Genomic DNA, 8,286 nt, shown 5'->3' on the forward strand with positions numbered 1-8,286 from the left:
GATGCAACTGTACAAACTGGAACAGGAAAGGTGAGGTGACGTAAATTAGTGACGTGCACTGTGGTATTTGAAAAACCGACTAACTAGTTAACAGAAACATTTAGCTAAAAGATTATTTTCAATAAGTATAATTATTAATTACTACATTATTTTAGGTAACTAACCTTTTGTGCGCACATTAATTTCCTCTGTGCGCTGGTTGACAAATGTGTGTGCGCGTGCAAACACGCACAGCTTAGAGGGAACATAGGTCACCAGGCAAACTAATATTCTGTGCACACCAAACAAGCTTCAGTCAGTACAGGTATTATGCTCCATGGATACCACCTGCCTTTCTCAGCACATTTCCAGAACATATGCAAGTGATTAAAACATTGTTGATTAAAACAGTGTTTATGTTGAACAGGTTATGTAATATATTACTAAGATTTTTTAATTGACTTCTATAAGTTGAATTAAAAGTTTCAAAATGGACATCAATTGTACAGTGCCATGATTGTGCTAAATGGCAATCATGTGATAATTTCCACAACACATTTTATAAAATTTGACCATAGCTGTATTAAAAGCTTGTTCACCCTCCCAGGGAATCTAATTTTCAAACTTTAAAGCATATGCACTTGTTAACTTAAAAAAATCCTTCCAGTAAACTAGGTTCTTTGATGCCCTTCAGAAACTGGCTATGGTTTCTGTCAGAGCATTGACATGTGCAGAAGATGTCAACACCGCTTTGAAGTCAAGATATCTTCACAACACATCAGAACTGTTTACAAGAGTCCACGTCAGGTTGGCTCCGAGTCAGAAAACTGAAGCAATCCTTTCGGTTCTTGAACCTCCACATGCATGTAGAGCAGACAGCATGTCTGCATCCTGTAAAGGGCTGTTTATATATGCTAAAGACACCCCAGTAAATTTTCTACCCCACGTTGATGAGTTGCCATAGAATGTTTACAAGTATTTAAGTGCAACATGTGTGTTGGTGAGAAAGAATGTTTATTTCTATAGCCAGAGTAACAGTAATAGAACATCTGGAAGCAATGATATTACATAGAATGCTGCAAAATCAAGTTATAATAAGCTATTTCTGTATTTGAATGCTAACTACAGGTCTCTATTTATAAGGAGTTTTTTTTCTTCATTTAAATGCATTGACTCTTTTAAGTCACCAATTTGTTTTGTTTGTTGGAGGCTTTTTGATTGGTGGAATGAGCTGCATTTATAGCAAGCCTTGTTTATTTAATTTGCAAAATCTGGCCAATTGCTGGCAAGGCCAGCATTAATTCTCACTCCCTATTGCCCATGAGGAGATTATTAAGAGCTGGCTTTTGAAGCTGTAGGTAAGTACTCCCACACTACTGTTCCTGGAATTAGACAGAATGATGATGAAGGAATAACAACATATTTCCAAGTCGAGGCAATGTGTGAATTGGAAAGGAATGTGGAAATGATGGTCTGTGATTCTGTGATGGGTGTTCTTTGGATGCAAGTCTCACCCATTTACAGGCAACCCGAGCCTAACCATACTCAAGCTAGTGGGCCAAAGACAACTGCTAAGTGAGTCTTAAGGCTACTCTAGGCATGAGTGGCTGGATCCAACAGCCCAGCACCTTGCAAATCCCATCATAAATGTAAGTGAAATGATGGGGCATCTGGCAGCACCGGTGACTCAGGTTCAGTCATAACCTCTGGTATTTTATGGAGATTACACATTTTCTCAGAGGTGCTCCAATTTTCATCCACATTCCAAAGACATGTGGGTTGGTAGGTTAATTTCCAATAATGGGAAGATGAGAGGCAAATTTTGGAGAATAGTCATTGATGGGAATATGAGGAAACTTAAAGAGTATTGGAAAATGCAGAAACTCGGTGGGCTGAAGAGTCAGTTGCTGTGCTTTGTGACACCATTGTAATCTTGCAGAGTTTAACATTTTCTCAATGTTCAAATTTATTTCATGGAAAATGAAATGATAAGAAGGATCTCTGATAGTAATGTTGCATGTCAGGATTAGCTCTAAAAGAATAAAATTTAAATATATTAAGTACATTTAAATGTATGCAAATAAAGTTGTCATCAGAAATATGGTGTGTGATCAGCCTTCCAAATTAGTCCGGCCCTCTAGACTGGATGGTAACATATAGAAAGAAAGCGAGTGGGAGATCGGTTTGTTTTTGTCTTGGCTCCATTTTATTTCCCATGATTTGGCATCACTATTTTCACCTACTGTGATTAACCTTTGGGCTCTGGACATTCTCATGAGGAGGCCTTTGTTTAATTTATTTGAAGAAAAACCACAGAACAGAAACTGAGCGGATGAATTACACAAGGTACAGGCAACAACTACCCATCCGTGTCATATTACCTGGTTATCTGGATAGAAAATCACTCCCCGGTCTGGTCTGTGGAATCCTGTCTTCAATGGAGATTGTGATAAAAATATATCACATAGATTTCTTTCAGGAAAATACATTAATATTTATGGAACTAAGCAAATAGATAAACTTGAAATGCATACCAGTTAGATCTAATTGCATAATGGCACTGTTACGTGAAATGCTACTGGCTATGGATCACCGCAACACTCCATCCAGGGTGCCTCTACAGTTTGAGAGGGAGAAGCATAACTCAGATGTATCAGTATCGCAATGGAATAAAGGGAATTACAGAGGCATGAGAGAGGAGCTTGCCCAGGTGGATTGGAGGAGGATACTGGTGGGGATGATGGCAGAGCAGAGATGGCTGAAGTTTCTGGGAATAGTTCACAAGGTGCAGGATAGGTATGTCCCACAGCAGCTGTGTACATACATCTACTGATGCTGCTGGACACATCATCAGTGATGTTCCTGGAATCATCGGGTGTTTCGGGTCTTTCAACATCATACACCCTTCTCCAGGTGACCCAGCCGGGGCTGATCAGACCCCAGCTTGTATCCAGATGGCCAGCTACACATGACTCCATGGGTCCACTCTCTTGAGCCACAGCCACCTTGAGGCCCTCTCTGCCGCATCGGTGGTACTGCAGATGGCTCTCCTCTTCCTCTCTCCCTCGATGCCCAAATTGCTGTAGGCTCTGGCTAAGGAACGGGCTGCAAATCCCCTACAACCAACTTCCACTGAGAGACACCTCGCTCTCCATCCAGCCTGCTGGCAGTTGCTGACCAGTCCTGCGTACTTGGAGAGCTTCCTTTCAAAGGCCTCTTCCAAGTGATCTTCCCATGGGACTGTCAGCTCCAGCATCACTAACTGCTTGGTAGACTCAGACACAAGGACAATGTCTGGTCGCAGGGTGGTGGCTGCGATACGGTCGGGGAACTTCAGCTGCCATTCAAGATCCACCAAAAGCTGCCAGTCTCTTGCAGAGGTCAGGATGCCTGCAAATGTTCTTTTGGCGGGTATTGGCTGCTCCCCAGCTCTGACAAAGGCAATGGTCTGCTTGGAGGGTCGAGACTGCTTCGCCCACTCCACTCCTGCGCTGATGGCTTCAGCGATGGTCTTCAGGACCTGATCATGCCTCCATCGGTACCGTCCCTCACCAAGTGCCCTTGTGCAGCCGCTGAGGATGTGCTTCAGGGTTCCTCGCTTGGAACACAGTGGGCACGCAGATGAGTCTGTTTTGCACCATGTGTGCAGGTTTGATGGGCTTGGAAGCACATTGTACACTGCCTGGATGAGAAATTAGATGCGGTGTGGCTCGGCTTTTCAAAGCTCAGCCTAGGTCACTTTCCTCTCCACCGCATTCTCCCATCTTCTCCAAGCTCCCTGTTGCTTCATTCCCACCGCCTTGCAGGTTCTCCTCTCCTCCACTGCTGCTCTCACCTCCTCCTGTACTAGATGACGCCTTTCCTTCCCTCTGATGGTGTCCATTTGGGGAGTTGTAAAGGATCCTAGCCCAGCTCGGTCCCGTGTGACCACTCCCACCAGCCTCCTGGGACGCAGCCTTTCCTCTGCTTCCTGAACAGCTTCCTCCGCCCTCGATTTCCTGCCAGTCCTCACTCGGATCCCTGCTCTAGCCACCTTCGGATCACTGGAGTCCCTGTACTGCACCATTTCTCTGGCTCTTGTTACCTTGAATTCCTCCTCCAAGTATTTGAAGGGCAGTTGCAGTTTGTAGTGGTGTCCATAGAGTGCGATGCTGCTCAGGCTCTTTGGCAGCCCCAGCCATCTTCTGAGGTGGTTGCTAACCCTCCTCTCTAAGATTTCAATTGTCGAGATTGAAACTGCATAGACGAGGAGGAGCCACAGGATTCTGGGAAGAATGCCATGCTGATACACCCAGGCTTTGAACTTCCCAGGTAGGCCAGACTTGTCCACAGATTTCAGCCAGCCATCCAACTTGCCATTCCACTCAGAGAATGGATGGTGTGTCCCTTAGAGAGCTGTCAAAAACTTTACCTAAGCTCTCTTGCGATGGCTGTGCCTGCGATGCTGAACCAGAATTTGTTCTCCACCTTGCCTTTCCTCAGCACCATTGATCTTGATTTGGCTGGTTTCAAACGCATCCGGGCCCACTCCACCAGCTGTTTGAGCCCCTGCAGAATCCACCAGCAGCCTGGGACTGATTCTGTGGTGACTGTGAGGTCATCCATGAATGGGTGGTTGCCGTTGAGTGGAAATCATTCTGGGCCCTCTGCACTCTGGTTCAGCAGACTTAGTGAGCACGTCCATGGCTAGGGAGAACAGTGTCACTGAGATAGTGCACCCTGTGATGATGCCGATCTCCACCTTGTGCCAGCTTGATGTAATTGCTCCTGAAGAGACCCTCATCCTGAAATTGCTGTAATAATCAGCGATAAGGTCTCTGATTCTGCTGGGGACATGATGCTTGGTCAGTGTGAGCTGTACCAGCTTGTGCGGAATGGAGCCATATGCATTTGCCAGGTCGAGCCACAGCACTGGCAGGTTGCCCTTGTTCTCCCTGGCCTCCCTGATGAGCTGTGTCACCACACTGGTGTGCTCCAGACAGCCCGGCATCCCTGAAATGCCACCCTTCTGGACTGATGTATCGATATGGATGTTCTTTGCTAGGTAGGTGCGCAGCCTGTTGGAAACAGCGCTGAAGAAGATTTTTGCCTTGACACACAGCAGGGAGATGATACGGAATTGGTCTATCTGGGTGGCGTTTTCGTCCTTCGGGATCCACATCCCTTCAGCCACTCTCCACTGATCTGGGATCTTCCCCCTTCTCCAGAAGACTCGCAGGATCTTCCACAGACGCAGCAGGAGTTTGGGGCAGTTCCTGTACACTCTGTACGAGGTGCTGCTTGGTCCTGGAGCCAGGCTTGCCCTTGCTTTGCGGATGACCTCTCTGACTTCCTTTAGCCGCAGCTCTGACATGTCGAACTGCACATCCAGTTCCGGGGGTCTATCAGGATGTTGCACTCTCCCAGCTCCTGCTCTCTTTCAGGATCATTGTATACCTTCCTCAGATGTTGGTCTGTGTCTTCCTCCAAACAGGCCAATTTCCACTGCGCTTCTGCCCCGGCAACTCCCTGGTGAACTCGAAGGGTTGGCGATAAAGGCAGCACGTTTTCGGGCCCTTTCACGACGCCGTCTCCGATGCCACTCTGCCCAGCGGAGAACCCTGATCTTCTATCGTAGTATGCACGTCAGCTGGGCCAAGCCGATGCGCTCCTCTTCTCCTGCCTCCTTGTACTGGGACTTCAGCGCTTTCATCTCCTGCCTGATGTTGTCGATCCTCAACGCTCTTTGGTTCTTTGAGTAAGGTGTTCTGGAGCCTTTCTTCTCCTCTTCTCCGAACCGTTCAGCTGCGATGCTGACCATGATTGTTGTCTTGGCTTGTAGCTTCCTATTGACCCTTCCCTTTGCCATTGCCTCCAGAATTTGGTTGACATCTTTATCAAACTGCTTCCACTGTGAAGTCATGCTAGCTGCAAGCCATTTGATCTGCTTCCTGTTAGACTTGATGTTAGAGGGATCAGTTTGCAACACTTGGAGTTTCCGGGCACTATGGGCTGACTCTGGGCCTGGCACCTCCTTCGTCTCACCTGCATGTTGTGCTGCTCCTGCTCCCGCCAGACACTTCATCCTCGCTTGGTGGATCTTCAAGCCGTGATTGTCCTTGTAGATTTTGCCACATGCACACTGCTGGCTCGTAGTCATTTGTTCATTGCCTGGGTCTGTTGCCGTCATGTCCGTCCGACTGGGGTGCTCATCCTCCCCCCCTCTCGGGCACCCCTGGGGGTAGCTTTCCATTAGATTCATTGTAGCTTTTGTTGGGGTCCTCCTGTCAGAGGACACAGATTGGGTTGCCAGCCCGTTCTGCCCTGGTTGCCGTCTCTCCGAGCTGTCACTGACTCTCCAGTCGTCACCACTCTTTTTGTGGTTGTCACCCCGTCTTTCCTGGCTGTCACTGATGAACTCAGGGTGTAAGCTGTGTGCATACATCTACTGATGCTGCTGGACACATCATCAGTGATATTCCTGGAATCATTGGGTGTTTCGGGTCTTTCAACATCATACACCCTCTTCCAGGTGACCCAGCCGGGGCTGATCAGACCCCAGCTTGTGGCCAGATGACTAGCTACTTATGACTCCATGGCTCCCCTGGCTTTTATGCTGTGGTACCGCATCCCGGAAGGTAGCAGCTGGAATAGATTGTGGTTGGGATAACTTGAGTCTCCAATGATCCTACGGGACCTTTTTACACACATGTCCTTGTAAATGTCCTGAATCATGGGAAGTTCTCATCTACAGATGCGCTGGGCTGTCCGCACCACTCTCTACAGAATCCTGTCATTGAGGGAGGTACAGTTCCCACACCAGGCAGTGATGCAGCAGTCAGGATGCTCTCAATTGTGCCCATGTAGAAAGTTCTTAGGGTTTGAGGGCCCATACCAAACTTGCTCAACTGTTGAGGTGAAAGAGGCACTGTTGTGCCTTTTTCACCACACAGCTGGTGTGCACAGACCACGTGAGGTCCTCGGTGATGTGGACGCCGAGGAACTTGAAGCTGTTCACCCTCTCATCCATTGATCCATTGATGTCAATAGGGGTTAGCCTGTCTCTATTCCTCCAATGCCAGAAAGCCAGAAAGTCGAGGCATGGGATCCAGGGAACACTTGCCTGTGGGATTCAGAATTGACTTGTCTGCAGAAGGCAGAAGGTTGTAGTAGATGGAGCATATTCTGTCTGGTATTTCATGGAGATCTGTTCTGGGACCCCTGCTCTTTGTAATTTTTATAAATGGCTTGGATGAGGGAGTGGAAGGGTGGGTTAGAAAGTTTGCAGATAACACAGGGGTTGGTGGTGTTGTGTATAGTGTAGAAAATTGTCGTAGGTTGAAATGGGACAACCTACAGTGTCCTAAGGTGAAGAGCTGGGCTGAGAAGTGGTAGATGGAGTTCAATTTAACAAAATGTGAAGTGATTTTATTTGGAAGGTTGAAGTTGAATGCAGCATGCAGAGTGAATTACAGGATTCTTAACAGTATGGAGGAACAGAGGGATCTTGGGATTCACATTCATAGAACCCTCAAAGTTGTAGTGCAAGTTGACAGGATGGTTAAGAAGGCATAAGGTGCGTTGGCCTTTGTTAGTCAGGAGATTATCACCAAGTTGGGTGGTCTTCCATTGGTTCTGTTATGGTTATTATTCTGTAGGTTTATTGAGTATGCCCACAAGACATAGATGTACTTTGATAATAAATTTCCTTTGAACTTTGGTTTGAGTTCAAGGCCACAAAGTAATGTCGCAGCTCTACAAAACCCTGGTTAGACCACACTTGGAATACTGTGCTCAGCACTGGTGATTGGAGGAAAATATAGAAGGGGGATGACAGAGGTGGGTTTTTTTACACAGAGTGGTGGGTGCATGGAATGCCCTGCCTGAGGTGGTGGTAGAGGCAGATACATTAGGGACATTTAAGATAAAAACACGAAATGCTGGCAGAACTCAGCAGGCCAGACAGCATCTACGGGAGGAGATAGTGACGACATTTCGGGCCGAAACCCTTCATCAGGAGTGAAGTAACATGGGATAGTCAAGGGGGGATAAGAAGTGGGGGGAGGGATAAAGTAGAGAGCTAGGAAGTGATAGGTTGGAGGGAAATGGGCTAGGGGGAAGGTGGAGAATTATGGGAAATAAAAGAGAAAGAAAGGTAGTGCTGGGGGGAGATTATAGTGAGGGGGGAAAAAAGAGAGAGAAAGAGAACCAGACTGAAATAATAGATAGGGATGGGGGTAAGGGGGGGGGGGCAGGGGTATCAACGGAGGTCTGTGAGTTGGATGTTCATGCCAGCAGGTAGGAGGCTACCCAGGCGGGAGATAAGGG

At 47.2% G+C, this 8,286-nt stretch overlaps 1 pseudogene; it reads right to left on the reverse strand.

Annotated features, from left to right (window-relative positions):
* Positions 1 to 2,941: 2,941 nt before the first annotated feature.
* Positions 2,942 to 6,403, reverse strand: LOC140741606 (uncharacterized; annotated as a pseudogene).
* Between the last annotated feature and the right edge of the window lie 1,883 nt (positions 6,404 to 8,286).

This window comes from Hemitrygon akajei, chromosome 18 (assembly GCF_048418815.1).
Source record: "Hemitrygon akajei chromosome 18, sHemAka1.3, whole genome shotgun sequence".
In the NCBI taxonomy this organism is placed as follows: domain Eukaryota; kingdom Metazoa; phylum Chordata; class Chondrichthyes; order Myliobatiformes; family Dasyatidae; genus Hemitrygon; species Hemitrygon akajei.